This window comes from Notolabrus celidotus, chromosome 8, assembly GCF_009762535.1.
Source record: "Notolabrus celidotus isolate fNotCel1 chromosome 8, fNotCel1.pri, whole genome shotgun sequence".
Taxonomy (NCBI): Eukaryota; Metazoa; Chordata; class Actinopteri; order Labriformes; family Labridae; genus Notolabrus; species Notolabrus celidotus.
In genome coordinates, this window is record NC_048279.1 from 18,404,431 (window position 1) to 18,422,103 (window position 17,673).

A 17,673-nucleotide genomic window follows, 5' to 3' on the forward strand; every position below is an offset into this window, starting at 1 on the left:
AGAGTTGTTGTACCTACAGTATGCGCTACATGTTGCTCTGAATGTCAAACTCAAACTATGGAATGATTTCCATTCAGTATCAGTTACCGTATAACATATTCGAGGGAGTGTGCAAGGCCCTGAAAGTACTTCAAATGATCCTCCTCATAATCTTGGAACAGCAACAGAATCTGAAAGGTATGTCTGCCAGACACCTACGACTTATCCACAGAATACCCATGGGCTTCCAGAGCTCTTGACATTTTGAAATTTGTAAGTTTCTATTTTGTATTTTTTACTTGGTATTAAACTGCAGTTTTATTATTGAAGTTTAATACAATTTGAGCTTGATAAGCATTTCTGCTGCCTGAATCTTAAGGTCTACTTTAAAACTCTGAAGTGTTTTTAAAATCATTTCCCTCTTCAGAGGCCTGCTGGGACTGAACTTTTTTTTTATAGCAATTGGCAAATTATATGGAATTATTCTTAATAAAATCAAAGTTGGCAAGTCGTTTTTGTTACTTTGGTCATTTCATATCAACTCACTTATCTACTCGAAACTACGGAATAATAGGGACCTAGCTTGGATAAGGGCAGATCTTTTTAATAACCATACAGTAAATAAAGTACATTTATAAACGTTAAAGAGCATTTGAGGTTCAGATAGATTGCTTTTCATCAAAGCGTCATCATGTAAAGCTTTGTAGGAGGTAAGAAATGTTTTTTTTTCCATGTATGTTTGTCATTGATACTTCAAATGATTTTCACAGCTAATGAATGCCTGTGGTCTTAACTTCCAAGGTAACTAATTGCTTCATCAGCTTGCTAGCAGCTATGTTTTGTCACTTGTAATCACATAGGCTGCTGCATGTGAGCGAGCTAAGGACCTGTAGATTCATGACAGAGCAAACTGCAGGTTGAAGCCAAGTGCTGCAATATCATTTATCATCACCATTCATATGTTGTCAGATTCCCACCTGCACTGTGAACACACTGTTGGTCTGTGATGATGCTGACCCAACGGTTAAGTAAGGCTAACACTGTGTGATGTGTTTTGGGATTTTTTGCCTTGATCTGGCGATGCCGCCTGCATAAATTAGAGCTGTGTTCCATGGCGTCTCAACACAAGCCCGTGCTGGCAGCCCTCCAGCTCAATCACATTGATTTTCCATAACAATATGAAGAACACTGTTCACTGCCGAGGATTAATGAATTGCATCTTCAGAGTCACTTTGGCATTCCTAATGAAGGTAGATGAATTTCCCCGAGCAGGCCAGCTGCGTTTGAATTGGTGCTGACTGTGCCAGGGCACTTCCATGGTGAAGCCAAAGAGAAAATACAAATATTTCACAGACTCATAAATCTTCCTTTGGTCTGTCAGATATTTTTAGTAAAAACATATGATTCAAAGTGTGACATTTATCATAATCAGTCCCAGGGCCCTTCATCCTGTTCCTCCTCCCTCCTCCTTTCTTCACCTGAAATGAACATGTACGCTGTGGGTGGAATCAATTCAGAAAACATTCAGACATTTTCTCTTGCTGCACTGTCAGAAACATTATAGGATCTTACAGTAAGATGTAGTGCTCTATAATTATCTTATTTAAGTCCCTGAGTCCCGATACTCATATGATGTTTCTAAAGGCAAGATAATTTTAAGCTTCAAATTTTCAGAGAAAAGGAATTCATATAATTTTGTAGAGTTGGCATTTTTCAACGTTTTATACACTGAGATGTTTGTCAGAGTGGGAAAATGACTGTATAATAAAAAGAAAGATTAAGCTCACATTGATCATACAACAGCATGGCTGTGTTTAGCAGGTATTATGATTATAAATGTTGTATTAGCTTATGAGGACTCACTTATTTCTGAAGGTATTTGATCACAAGGCAAAATACTGGAAATTTGACAATTTAATCTGTTTAAAGCAATGCCTGATTAATCAAACTTCACAAAGGAACAGCAGCATGATAATCCATCCAATTGTTAGCTATTCTCAACAAAAATAAGACTTGGAAAGCAGGGAATAACCAAATCTACTGAGGTGTCATAGGGTCAGTCCAATGATTTTGTCTTAGGCCCAGGAAGACCTGTAACAACACACCTGAGATGATTGGGTTTGGTTTGAGGAAAAACAAAAAGCCTGCTATGTTTTTCTCCCCCACAGCCTGTATAAAGTATGGCCATTGTTTCAGTGATGTTACCCATCGGTTACTGAAGAGGCATTAAGAAACCCAAAGAGTTCCAACAGGCTAATTCAGGCTGTGATAATTCATCTGATACGGATGTCAGACATCAAACAAAACAGGAACGTTTAAAACTTCTGAAAACTCTGCAAGAAAATCAATGGTGAGATAGCATTGTGATTTGGTTGTTGATACAGATAATTATAAAGCTGTTTTTAGTGTGAATAATACAGCATGTGGGGTCCTGATGAGATACAACATGTGTGTAAATTATATGTGGACTGAGGGAGCAATATGCAGACTGGGTTATTTTGGGCTACAGCAGACTACTATGACTGCAGGTGACAAGAACTGAACGGGACGGAGTTGAACATTATAAAATGTAACAGTTGGCAGGCTGGGGTCGAGGTCAGTTTCTACTGTCTTGCACAGAATTAGGTTGGGACCAGAGACCGTACAAAACAATGGACAGAAGAACATCTATGCCAAGTGAAGCCAGAACTTTTAAGATAAGAGAATAAGATAATCCTTTATTTGTCCCACAATGGGGACATCTAGTGTGAAAGCAACAAAGCGCTCACCCTGGTGACTGGCTGTAGTGTAAGTCTTAAGGCTGATTTATACTTCTGTGTCGCCCCTACGCAGCAGGGGCTGATGCGGACATGAGGACTACATACGTCTGCGGCGATGTGTCCATGTTGCGCAGCAATTCTCCGCCAAAACGATCTCTGTTTACTTTTCCTCAGCGATTCAGGGCGTGTTATGTTGATCTACAGCTGATACATGTTGCTGTTTATCATACAGATATGATCACATGAAGATTAGAGAGGAGGAGATGAAATACACAACATATGTGTGCTGAGCCGACCAATCAAGAGGCTTGCAGGCCACGTCGATTCTACGTGAAGTTACATTTTTGAGGAGGTGCACGTCAGCTACATGAGTAGGCACGGGAGCTACGCGGACCTCCGGCGTAGGCTACGCCATTGATACGACGCAAAAGTATAAATCAGGCTTTAATGCTGCCCCAATTATGGAACATGTGTTGAACTAGCAAAATAAAATGGACATCTAATAAATTATTCTCAAACATGCTTCCTGCTATTGTAGTTGGTTTTTGTGCTGATTTTTGCAAAAGTTCTATTTTTCGAAGTATACTTCCATTAGTAAGTTGATGTTAGAAAGGTGATTGATTAACAGCTCTGTTGACAAATTAATACATGTAGGTCAGCATCCATCCTAGCTCAGGCATTAATAGTTATTGTGCAGGAAGGCACAAAGCTTGTGGCTCTTCGTCTTAAAACTAAGTGACCTGAATCTTGGGCCTGAAGGTGAGTGGCTGTATTAGTTTGAGAGTGTATGTGAGATTTTCAAGGCTATTTGTAGTCCCTGTATTTTATTCGGTCTGCTGTAAATACTCCTTAGTGGATCTAGGTTCAGTCCAATGATTTTGCTGCTCATTATTATGATCTTGTTGAGAGGACTGAGCTAGATGCTTCACACGGCGCCAAACCAGGCTGTTATGTTGAAGGTTATGATAGATCCAATAAAGCACTTTTAAAAAGCTAGTAAAACTGATTGGTGGACCCAGAGTTTATGGAGTACAAAGTTTAATGGCAATCCATCCTGTGGTCTAAGAGATATTTCACTTCCGACCAAGGAGGTCGAAGAACGAACCGGTGGACAAATCAGCATTAACATCCAAGCAGCTAAAAGTTGAGCTGACCTGATGCAAGACCCAGCATAGAGTTTAAAATATCTCGTTGAAAGATCGGTTTCTGCATTGGCAGCACATGTCTCTTGATTCCCACAGCAGCAGTTTCAAGACATTTAGCAGGACAACGAATAACCAGGGGGGTTCATGCATTTTTCTTTGTGATGAATAGATTAATGAAATGGAAATGAGAAAAACTTGGTATGACACAACTCCCTAATAGACTGGGCAAGAGCTGGAAAGGAACTATTTTCCATCTTGATCTAAAGGGACACCCTCATCTAACATATCAGATTGAGCTGCCTCTATGGAATATGCAAAAACGCAGAGATGTACCTATTTTCCATTTTTTACCCAATTTTTTATATATTTAAGAAAGTGCATGGTTGATACACCAATTTGCTCATATGTTGCAAAGCAAGGAGGGAATAGTTTCACCAATCATCCCACCCCCAGACTGATTCTGTTTGTGTTGTCACATATGAAGGTCCTGTGGGGCGAGCACTGCAGCGCCGGCGGCCTCCAACTCCCATTCTCCCCGGCTGATTCAGATAGCAATTAATTCACTGAATCAGAATCTCTGCCTGACATCCATTCCCATTTCAGGCCACCAGTTATGTGAACATTGACTCAGGAATAATCATTTGTTGAACTTTCACACCAGCTTTCTTGATAAGCAAGCCTTTGAATTATTTTTCTGCTTGGCTGTCCCTGTGAAATAGCTCTTGGCTAATGTAAGCCTGTTTTCAGATACAGTGAGCTGGATCTGCAGCTACGAGAGCGGGACTGCTTTGCCTACAAACACTGATCTGGCGGGGTGAAAAGGTGCCGTAAAAGTTGCATTTTAATCCACATATACTGAAGTTAAAGTCTACCTTTCATGGTAGAACTGTTAAATTGCTGTTTGAAAAGCAAACATTGGCAGAGGGGGAACTTTTTATTTAGCATTTTGGTTTTAGTTCTATGAAGTGAAAATACTTTCAACCTTTGAAATCTCTTTTCCTTTTTCTCTTTGGTGAAAGTGTGCTGCAGTTAAGAGCCATGGCATTGGGGAACGAGAAAACAAAAAGTAATAAACACACTTCCTAAAAGGAACATGGCTGTGCCAGCTTCTCTGCAGGTTAAAGAGATGCTCAGGACACTAATCCACATAACACAACAGGCACAGATAAAACTGCTCACTCACAATATCCCCTCTAATCTCGGAGTGCTCATGTCTCATGAGGAATCCGATGATACAAACAAAGCTGGTTGTAATTCACACAAAATGAAAAGTTGCATGAAGACAGTGTTTTTTTTCTTCAAACAAGTCTTTTAACAGCTGTCTCGCTTTTTCTCTCTAATGCATCTTCCCTCACACTCGCAAATTTGTCCAATATTTTCAGTGGATATGGTAACAGCATTAAAGAAGCTGTGTTCTAAATCCAATTTTAACCTCTAAATGTAAAAAGGCTTTTTAAACATAAAAAGCAGCTTGATGGAGCGGGTGGCCTGTTTTTACGACGTATGTAATTTGATCCATAACAAGCATGACATCACTTGCAAGCAGCTAAAATAAAAGGGAGAAAACATAGAGTAGACCCGCATGGAAGCTTTATCCCCTAGTCACCTAAACTGGCTGGTACCAGCGTGAAACATTGCTCACAGGCAAACGAGATGAGGCACGGTTGGAATTGAAGGCAAACAAATCGACTCTCCACACTTGCATATGCTGTGTTTCTGTGCCACAGATGTGGACGCGCATTCACGCACACAGACACACAACACAGAGGGAAACAAGGGAGGGGGAGACATGTCTGCCCGAGGCCACCTACACTGCACCCTGAACCATGTGCGGCTCTTTGTTGCCAGCTTTGAAATGTCTAACATTCAGGTCAGAACGGGGAAGTACATCTATCTTGTGTGTGTCAGGGCCCAGCATTGATGGATGACCCGGCCTGTTGAGTTGTGGTGGCCAGGTGACAGAGCTTCATTAATAAACAGATTGCAGGGCTACGCTCCTTTGTGTGTCATCAACAAGAGGTGCTCTTCTTTATTATTTCCGTGCCACAGATAATAAATACTCATAAACCTAATGACGCCTGATTACTGCTGCAATCTTTGCCTCATTAGGCTGATTATTTGCAATTGTGAAACTGTGTGGATGCCGGATGTTTAAAAATACACTCCTGCTGCTTTGTGTGTGTGTATATGTTTTGGGTAAAATGACAGATCCTGTGCAGCTCCACAGACAGATCACATAACACACCTTTTTGTCATCATTAAAATAGCAATGACATTATGTTCTTATGTCTTTATATACATGTTTAACCTTAAGCCCTCACAGGGTTGTTTGTGTATTTTGCATTAGCAAGGGTGTTCTTTACACCTCAATCATGCTGCCTCACAGAAGCTACTCTGGAGCAGGCATGTCTCTTAATTTACAGTCCTTGGTGGAGGAAAAACGTCCTTCAATGTCAGTGTAAGCCTTCTGTGTCCACAGACAAATCAACAGAGCGGGTGGAGTCACTGACCCCAATAATTTAGTGCATTACTCCAGACGTTTTCAGATGCCGCGGAAAGTGCCCATTTTTCCCAAATCGCGCCTCAGCTCCTCCTGTTTATTACAGGTTTGTGACCCACGCTGGGCCCCGCTGAGCAGGGGTGGAAGAGGGGGGGTGGTGTTACAGCAAACAGGGGTCGTAGCAATGACACCATGCATCTCCACATCAAACAAAACACCCTGAAAACCTTTGGAGGAAGTTTAACTTCCTGAAGTCCCTGGAGCAATAGATTTAGAGTCAGCAAGTTGGTCTGGAATTGCCGGATGTTATGAATAAAAATCACTGCAATACTCTATAACAACTCCTGCAAGTAATGTAAAATCTATTCTTTTATTCTCTGCGTGCACTGGCCTAAATGTGCTTCTCCGGCTGAGTAACCTCTGGAGGAAAAACACAACAAATAAATATGCTTCAATTTGCAAACAGTAAAGACAGAGATTTACATTACCAAGGAGCAGGTTACTATTTCTCTCAGGAGAGTTCACAACATTTGACGTATTTAGTATTACCTGAGCCTTCCTCATAAAATGCAGATGAAAAAATTAGAGTCTAACAGTCTGTCACTTAACATGTGAAGAGACCACCCATATGCCAAACACATGTTGATGTGGATGTCAATGCATAGAGTCCACTTTAATTGCTGCTATTTATTGAAACACTGAAGGAGGTATGGAGTTTTTGCTCGCACCTAATGTGGGAAATTTGGACAGATGATGTGTTAAACCTCAATTATAGAAACGGTACATGTTTTCATCTCTCACCCACTTTGCTCCCCAATTCATTTGTACCTAAGTGAAATATGTGAAGAACTTTTTTTTATTTTTTGTAATCAAAGAGCTTTGACTTATTTTCAGTTCTGCACTGAACACTGGAGCTGATGTCTGTAAATACACTTCAGATCAGATCACTGTCTAGAAGTGGGTGTATCATTTTCAAGTTGCTCAGTTGTACATTACCCCAAGCATGCTGTTAAATCCTTGGCTTCATTACTCCTCTCTCCAATGCTTAAGATGCTAACAACATACCAGGCAAATACGAGTCAAACAAGGATTGGCAACGCTGGCTGCAAAAAAAACCCAATTCCCCTTCATTGCCTCAACAACTTCAGTGACAAAAAAGGGAAGGAAAAAAACACAAAAACAAACTGCTTTAGCTAGTTGTGTGTGTGTGTGTGTGTGTGTGTGTGTGTGTGTGTGTGTGTGTGTGTGTGTGTGTGTGTGTGTGTGTGTGTGTGTGTGTGTCTGTGTGTGTGTGTGTGTGTGTGTGTGTGTGTGTGTGTGTGTGTGTGTGTGTGTGTGTTTGATGCTCATGCTGTTGGCGTTGTAAACAAATCATTAGCTGGAGAACCTGATAAAGAAGTAATCTAGTCCAATCAATTTAAAATCACATCTGTAGCAATGCAGAAAATTGACATTGGTGCACCAGTGAGTGCATAAGCAAGTGTCTAATTTTTCCACATATCTAAACATCTCTTCGCACTAACAGAGAAACAACAGGATGATACCTCCACACTGAGGGTAATAAAACCATTTCAGACACAACAATGGCTTTTTATTGGGTGTTTTCGGTGAGTGGGGCTCCAAGCAGTTTTTGTGTATGCATGACGGAGGAGGAGAGTGAATAAGGGACAGCAACATTGATCTAGGACCCCAAGGCTTCATTTTCCCATGGAGACAGCATGGCTAATTAGGCTAGCATGTTGCCTGTTCCAGCACAGCTGCAGTGAGAGATTAGACAGACAGAAGCTGCCAGCTGTTACTCAGATGCAGTATCACTGACTAATTGAGAACGGCGACTGTTCATGGAGCGGGGCCCACGCCAGTCGTTAGGATCCTGTCGTTCATGATGTGTCCAAAGTATATCATCCAGTGATAAGGTTAATCAATGGGACTGCTGTGGAACAGACGACCTGATTAAGATGTAAGTATGCTAAATGTAAATGACTCAATTGAAACATGGGACATCATAAGGTTTATTCTCGAGATCACTTAGACTCTGTAATGCTACGGGTTTATATGAATGTCAGAATGGTATTCTCACTGAAAAGACCATTGCCAACAATGAGTCTCAAGCCAACACTTAATCTCTAGGCCCAGGTTTCATGCCCTCCCAATGTTTATGATAGTTTAAGATATTGAAGTAATAGTGGAGGTTTAGGTTTCAGCAGTTTAGAAACTTTTGAATGAATGTTGACTTTCCTTTGACTTACTGTGTAAGTTTTTGACAATCTGTTGTTGTGTCTCTTTGGAATTCACTAGAGAAACACTACTGATGCTTGAGTCTATAGAGACTGCCTCCAATGGGATTAAAATATGCAAGATAATGCACAGGAATACACCTGGATATTATGTAACTTTGCTTAATTAACAGAAGTAGAAATATACATATTTTAAAACCATAATCATGAACAGAGTCAGAAAAGCCTCAGGAGAAATTTCCTCAATGCTGACTGCACTGATTGATATATTTTTACTGTTCATGGAGGGTCAGGGTTGGGGTTAATAACGTGTTACTGATTTGAGTTAAACACTGAAAGCTTGAATTTGGAGTAAGTCTTTGTCTTTTATCCACATGAAAAAAAAAAAAGTGGAACCTTTTTTTTCAGTTGTTACTACTGTAGCATATTTCTGTGTGTGTGTGTGTGTGTGTGTGTGTGTGTGTGTGTGTGTGTGTGTGTGTGTGTGTGTGTGTGTGTGTGTGTGTGTGTGTGTGTGTGTGTGTGTGCGCTTTGAGCCTGGGTGCTACCTGTCGTGTTTAATGTCATCAGAACTGAGAGAGTGGAGGGATAACAGACCACCCAGCTGTGGTGCGTCTCTCCATTGGATAAACTATCCTCTCGACACCAACACACACGTGCACACACACACACACTCACACAGGTATACATTGAGCTCAAACCGCTTGCGCTGCGCTCTCTGTCTCTTGACTAACCATCATGTGCGATCCTGTCGCCGTACAGTGCTGACAGAAAGCAGCCAAAATAATCTCTTCTGCTGGGGAATTTAACTCCATACCTTCTGGCACAGTGCAGCGATGCAATTTAATGCCTCCTGTGATAACTAATGGGGGAAACTCTTAAAACTTCAGAGCTTATAATAAGCTTGTCAGCTTATCATATTAGGCATGTGAGCTTATAACATTAGCATTTAAATGTTCCTGGGTATACAGTAATGTGATTGGAGGGCTTTGCCATTTTGACTCTGCCATTGAGGAGAGGAGGAGGCAGGGAGACAAGAGAGAGCGGGTGATGATGATGCCAGGAGGTGGTTGTATCAGGTTCTGTGATTGTTGACAACAATTGTGAGAGAGTGATAATCCATTCACAGGTATCTGAATGTACTAAAAATAAGTTTTAACTCTGCTCAACAACTTTCTGTTTCAGTTTCTCCCTGCTGTCGGAGCGAACTGTAAACTTTTTATGAACATGAATGTGGATGTATTTGTCTGTGTTGGTCCTATAATGAACTGGCAGTCACTCAAGGCTGTTTTCATCAAAGTCTTATTTTGTCTAATATTTATGTAAGTAGCAATAGTTATTTGTAGTGTTCTTTGTCCTCTGCCCAAAATATTTTCTTAGAAAGTGCCAGGTTCACTCTTTTTATGAATGAGCTCTACTGAAATTATAAGCAGCAAAATGACTTGACAAGCACGCTACTGGATGTAATCAATAACCCTATAGGGAAACATTATGTTATAGTACTGCAGACACTTTTAGCTAACAGCCACATGCCCTCCTCTTCTCTAAGCTGAACTAAAACACCACATAGTTAAACTTACAAACTTAACTTTTTGCATAGTTTCTTGACATATCTGTGCAACATTTTTGCAGGTCACGGATATTTCATCCTTTGTTATTTTGTTCAGCTACTCATAAACTTAAAGTATGTGCTTGTTAAGGACAAGCTTTCACAATATAAAAGATGTTAGTGAACAGATCAAGAAATCAACTCAAGGGTTTCACCCAGAGAGAAACATTTTTGTTGAATTGTGAGCCATGAATGGCAAATTGACCTTGGCTGTAGGCGTCCCATATTATAACACATTGTAAAGTACAGGAGAGAACTCTGGCAGGAGTACGTGCAGAGTAAAATCACTGATTTAAACTTGCCTGTCAGTCTCCCTTAATGGTTTTTATATATCTTCTAATATGCATGCAAACTCCATGTTTATTCAGTGTTTTGTCTTCCAGGAGGATCATTCCTCAGTCATTATCTGTTCCCTTCATGCCTCAGGCCTTGAGAAATAACACCATCCACGTTATGTTGAGGAAAAAACAACATGCTGTTATGTGTATGCTGCTAACCTCTTATCTCATGCCTTAAACATGACTCCCAGTTCACCAGTTCATCTAATCATGGGCGATCTTCATCCCACCACGTTATAAAGACTCTGGAATTAATGATCTTTCCAGCGAGATGTGGAACGCAGCAAGTGAGCAATTTTAGGATTGACAGAGATTATTAAACAAAACTAATTATAGTCATTGGTACAGAACAATAATATCCTGCATACTAAAGTATTAATGTGGGAGATTAAAATAGGCCTATCCATTAAAAGACATGATATTTCATTCTATCTACAAGGAGGAAATACGTCTAATAGGCCTTTTTATCTGTGAGGAAATGGGAACCAGCAGAGGTAGATCAGTTAATAATTGAATATGCTTCCCCATCAGATACAGCACACCGCTTGTGTCTTTAGCATTGGGCAAATACAAATGAGAAAACACCATGGTGATTTGGCTTAAACTACAGAGAAAAGGTATAAATAGCATTCTTACTTGTGTGGCTGGTTGCTATGCAATTATATCGATTAAAACACGCTGTATTTTTGTCTGTTCTGTTATTCACGTGGATTGTTTAGCTGAAACGTGCTGGTTTCTGCTTTAAATAATCAAATATATGTTTTAAGTCATTATAAGTGATTAAAATGATTTGCCTGGTTATTCCTAGTTATCCTGCTTCAAGAGTGAAGCCTTATGAAGCAGAAAGCAGCTGCAATTTTCTAAAATAAAATGGAAAAGAGGTTTTTTGGGGGGGATAAAAGACTCACTTGTGTTACTAAGAGACAAACTCTCATTATCTGAAATAAAGAATCCCCCTCCCCAAAAGTACTCTTCGTTATGTAGGTCATCCATTGCACTCATTAATGAGATGACTGCACAATTAAGATGAAAACTCACTTCTTAATATAATTTTAAATGCATTGTTGTTGAACTGCGCTAATCCCCTATGTTGCTTTAAAGTGTTAATTTAATGCCCCCTGTTCAATCCAAAAGTAATTTTGTAGCACTATTGTGCAGTAAGTACCAATTAGGTCACAAATTACTTGAACTTAATGAGTATTCAATGGCAGACCGTCTTAAATATATCTCTTTGTTTGTGGAAATCATCTCAGGTGAAATAGCATTTGTGTTCATTGGACTATTCTCCAATTATTTGAGATGCTGTTGTGATAAATCAGTGCTGGACTGTTGCCTCCAGAGCGGTTAGAGGTGATAGATGTTTTATACTGTTTGGCTTTTTGGATTTTTTTCCCGCTGATTGAAAGTAATTGAGGCGTGTACAAAGTGGCTTTTTTTTCTCTTTTTTCTCTTTTTGACCACACAGCCTCCACTTTGTGTCCGGCAGTCTTTTGTTCAAACGGTGACCTCAGGCTGCTTAGAGTGATACACACCGTACACAGCAGTGCCGCATCTGCTTTAAACAAAAGTCAAGCTAACAAGCATGGGATCAAACAGAGACCAAAGAGGTTGAGCAGAGGTTTTTGTATTCACATTTTCAAAGACAGCATAAGGTCTCGTCCTTAAACATCTTGCAAAAGACATTCTAACACGCTCCTCTTAAGGACAAATCTTCAAACTCCCCACGGTGAAAGCAGCGAGGAACTGAATTCAAATCCCCTGTTTCCCTGCTGTTTACTCTTCAGGAAAAGAAAAGGGAAGTCTGGTGTCAAAAACTGCCACTTATGCGGTACTTGTCACCTCAAAGAACTTCTTTCAAGCCTTTAACGAACATTTGTGATAAATATTAATGATTAAATATCAGAGTGGAGCAGATTAAATTATACATGGATCAATGGGGTTAGTGAGTGAGTCATCAATAGTTAAAGGACTAAATATACCTCTTCCTGCAGAGACTCCGTATCCTTTCTAAATGGAGCCTTGTCGCATAATGAGCTACTTAACAGACCACTCCTGTCTCCTGCATGTCTTATGATCCACTAACATGCTGAATGAAAACAACAAATATCTCATCAATTAGTAAGGAGGCTGATTCATATGCTATTAGACATCAACACTCAGTATGTCTTTCCATTTATCTCTCTTCTCGCATGAAAATGGGGAAGTGGGGTAGGTAGAGTGTACAGCCTTATCTGACGGGGCTAAATCGTATGGTCCAAACAGGATTATATCCCTCACATTGCCTTTCCTGTTTTTTAAACATCTCTCTTCACACTTTTCTCTCTTCTCACAATAAAATGGGGGAGTAGGGGTAGGTAGAGCGTACAACCTGACCTGAGCAGGATGAGCCTGAGCCAGGCTTTTCACCCTGACACTGCCTCTCTTGTCTTCTATCTGACATCTCTAAACAGGCTTGTTTCCTTTATTTATTTATTTATTTATTTGTGTGTATGTTTGTGTGTGTGTCTTATGAGAGGTGACATCCGGTATGGAGAGGGGGTGCCAAAGCTAACTGCTGAGCCTTTCTGAGGTGATCGCGCCTAACCTGATGAAACACCGGTGAAGGGAGATGCCAACTTGAACTTGTTGCCCATCTATCCTCTTCCATCTTCATGCCTGGGCCATTAGGGACATTAGGAGCTATGTGGTAGGTTATGTAACTTATAAGTATAGATCATGAATACTGTAATGAGCATGTCCCACATGGGCACGTGTGTGCTGGTGTCGAGCTATGTCTCTGTAAGTTTGAAACTTTAAGTCTCATTCCAGGAAATGGCTCATATACTTACCCTTAACACTTCACTTACACTATATTTACTTAAAGTGAGTAAAAAAAAACATGAAGAATGCTTCATAATAATTACAGTTACTCTGCTTTCTTTGCAACAGCTCCTCATAACAGAATGCGATTGTGCACTATAGGATGAAAGAAATATCCTCATGGCACATCAGCACACAAAACATCCCCCTGCCCACTATAGAAGCAGAGCTTGTGCAGGTTGAAGTGTTTTTACAATGGGAGCCCTGTGGTGCATGAATGCTTTATCAGTGCGGAGCAATCAGGTGTGTATTCAAATCAAAATGACAGACAAGGATATTAAAGCGCAATGACATTCTACAAACCTTTGATATTGCAGCAGGCTTTTATGCATTCAGCAATTTAAACTTGAACCTCTGGGGAATTTCACTATTTCTGAGTCATCCCAGGTATCCGTGGTATGTAGCCTCACTGCGATGAAAAAAGTGTTTCATGCCACGTTTTCGTTTATACTGCTATATCCTCAGTTAAAGGGTAATTAGAGGTAATGATACTGTGTCCAGAAAAATTAGGTGACACGAGAGTCTACTTCCTTTTCTCACCTTTAAGAAAAAAAAAAGTACTATTACAAATGTAGGTTTAAAATACAACAGGGACTTTTTCCTGAGAGAAATCGATGGAATTTTGTTCTTTAACAGGGCAATCACAGAGCTTTAAGTGTTTACACTGAAACAATACTGAGTTACAGCACAAGCAACTGGCTCCACCTCAAGGGCTTTCAGTGGAGTCATTTGATGATTGGCTTAAAGCATTGAAGCATAGTGTTAGTTTAATTAAAAATAAAATCCATAGGTATTAATACAGTAATTCCTGACCTGTTATATCATCTTAGCCAGAAGAGACTGAAGGAAAGAGAAAAAGAGAGGAGAGGGGGTGGAGAAAAATGAGAAAAGATAAGGAATGAGAGTCACTTTTTTTTGGAATTAAGAAAAGTGCTCTTTGTTTAGTCAGGTGTGGAGCCCTATGGTGATTAGGCACTCATATGGCAGCTATGGCTGCTGGAAGCCATGCAGAACTAACAATAAGCTTGATCTCCACGGGCCAATTAGCCTTTGGAGCTCCCATGTAAAACCTTTCATGAAGAGCCTGTGAATGGAGGCCATTACGGACAGAGAGTCGTGCCAGAAGAGCCAGAGTGTCTCCAGTGGATATCTTCTTCCCTGACCAGTCAAGCCTGCACTTGTGACAAGCAGCCATGTCCTTAAACTGTACACGGGGGCTACCAGGGAATAGAGAAACTGACACTGTGCCCTACTGGAAACCAATTACAGCTCTTAAATCAAAGTCTCATCGGCTATTACAGAAGGAAGATAGGGTTGATTGGGCCCAACTCAAATCATCATTACAGACGGAATTTGGTCATAAGGCAAGGATTGTTGCTGTCATCATGAAGTGCATCTTTGGTGAAAATCCTAGAAGTCTCCCTGGTCTGCAATGATGCCAAGACACAGAGTTAAAAACAACCAAGTCAACAATATTGAGTTTTAGATAACTTTCTCGAATTATCTACTAAAAGTTAGTCTATATCTTGAGTAGGGATGTGGAAATTTAGTTGACTTAACAGCAAAATGTAGTTAGCACCATAATAATCAATATAATATTTAAACAAGTTGTTTAAATATTTGTATAACTATAGGCCTGAGAAGCTGACCATAGGAAGCATCTAAGCTGTAGCACTGCCACCTGCCAGGAGCAGGGAATGATGGTGACGCCATACTGCTCTGCTACCCCGATGTATACAAGCACAGATGGCATCTCAGTGCGGCACAGTTTGGCAGCTTAACGTGAGTCCACTATCTGAACCCTACATTACACATATGTTCCCAGTTGGTTATAGGTCTGACTGAGTGGCGGGGAAAATTCTTCGGTGGACTGTTTTACCCAGAGTTTTATCAATCAATCAATCAATCTTTATTTGTATAGCACCAAATCACAACAAACATTATCTCAAGACGCTTTTACAAACTTAGGAAGTCTAGACCACTCTATGTCAAATTATAAACAGAGACCCAACTTCAAGACAGGGTAAGACTCAGTCTGACCCCACCTTAATCCATCATGAGTTTTATGGTCCTCTTATTCTCATCTCGTATCTGTTCTGTATTATTTCTTCTTCTGTCCTCTTATTCTAAATGATCAGATCTTCTCGTTTTCTCTCATAGCCTACATACATTGTCCTGTGATCCCAGTTGGTGCTGCTCCTTCCTCTCTTTTCCTTTCCCTCTTTCTTCTCCATTCATGTCATCTCCTCTTGCCCACTCATGTTATTTCCAGATCTGGATATCTGTATCCTAGAGATATAAAATGGTCTGGATGTTCAAGGATTTATCAGATAAATGTATTTAGCATCCTTATTATGTTTGTCCACTGTTGTCCACAAGTAAGCCAAAAGACATAGCCTTTGCTTTAGGGACTGCCTGTCATCTTTAAGAAATTAACCATTCAATTTATTTAAGATTTTCTCTGTCAGTAGCTAATTTTGGTGAAAAGTGTCAAATACTTTTTGATTCATTTTCATGTCAAGTCATTAATGAAAACTGACATCTACTAATTGCAGAATAATTTAGACAGTGTTCAATGTATTCCACACTTTGGCTCCTATTTTAAAGAATACTTTATAGTCAGTTTGAAATACTTCTTGGTTGACAGCAGAGCATCTTACTGACATAGTTATGTCCTCTTCATGTCAACCTGTTTCCTTCTCTGTTAGGATCCAACTGACCAATAATTGTTCAGTCGAACAACCTTGGAGACTCTGTATGGACCACGACTTGAGCTCAGCAATACAGAGAGGGGATCATCTTGGATGGGAGTGTAGTGAGGATGAACCTGCCAGCCTGATTCAGACCTGCTGGTTTTTTGGGGTTTTTTGGACTGATATTTGCCCTGCACCTGGACAAAGTTCATAAAAAGAATGCCCTCTTTATTTGTCAGGCAACACTCAAAGTTACACCTGTTGTCAGTATTGTGAGCTCTGGACAAGGTATGAAGAAATCTTTTGTTACAATTTGAAGCAGATTTTTTGCCATAAAAATACTGACATAGGTGTTTCATATTCACCTGAAAGTTCTCCTTAAAAACACACAAAACTAGTTGGAACTTACATTTCTGTTTTGATGTCTTGGAAATGAATGGCTTTGACGCACCCCTAATCTTGAGTGTGTTGTCAGTACTTTCACATGTTTGAATTGCAAAACCTGTTTACCAAGTAGAGAGTAAACCAACGACCCAAGTAATCAACATTTTGTTTAGCTGGGTCTAGGGGTGGGGATCGAACACCGAATCCGACTTAGAACCGATTCCAATTGGTCAATTCCATCGGAATTGCACACCTCAAATGTTATCGATTCTTCTTAACGATTCATTTTCCAGCATGACGTCACGTCGTGGTACGTTTCATTACGTCACACACTCTATGACGCAGAACTCCTTCAACCACAAGGAAACATGGAGAGGAAAAGCGTTTTTCCTCTCCAAATTCAAATTATTTTCCTTCAGGCTACGGGGGCCATGTCGGGACTCACCGCCCGAAAATGAGGCACCAAGAGCGGGTAAAATACCTCCGCAATGACCCCCGGAGGAAAAGTGTTTTCCTCTCCAAATTTTAAGTATTTTCATCAAGGCTTCAGGGGCCACGTCTGGACTCATGCAGCCAAGAATGAGGTCAACCTATTGTTCAGTATGTTCAAGTTGAATATGTTCATGTTCAGTCTTGTGCAGACATAATTTTGGAAAAATAAAATGGTTCCTTTTGGTGCGGAAGACTGTGTAGAACTACACAACTACAACTTTAATTCCACTCCAAAAAATACTCAGGAATCGTTAGGAGAATTGATAAGGAATTGGATTGATAAGCAGAATTGACAGTGGCATTGACATCCATAAAATCTTATCAATTCCCACCCCTAGTGGGGTCCCAGTGGTTCAGTCCAGCTTGGTTATTGCTCAGGGTGGTTTATGATACAAAGAAAACTATACTACATGTCTTGGTGATCTTGTGAAAAGAACACGCTGCAAAATATCATACTGAATGTACTTGTCAAACTACCATTCAAATATCTCATTACACACTACATTGAACTGACGAGTCCAGTAATACATTATCTTTCAAATATTATATGTTACTACTTTCTCAACTTTTATTTGATTATAATGAATACAAATGTCTGCCAATGCAGGAAGCAAAAATCTGTTGATAACTTATGAAGAAAATGTTCCTTGCTGTGTTCACTGACATTTCTACTTAATA

At 40.1% G+C, this 17,673-nt stretch overlaps 1 long non-coding RNA gene across 1 annotated transcript in view; it reads right to left on the reverse strand.

Annotated features, from left to right (window-relative positions):
* LOC117817081 overlaps nucleotides 1-17,673 on the reverse strand; it is a 223,668-nt gene that overhangs the window by 94,294 nt on the left and 111,701 nt on the right. The window lies entirely within an intron of this gene.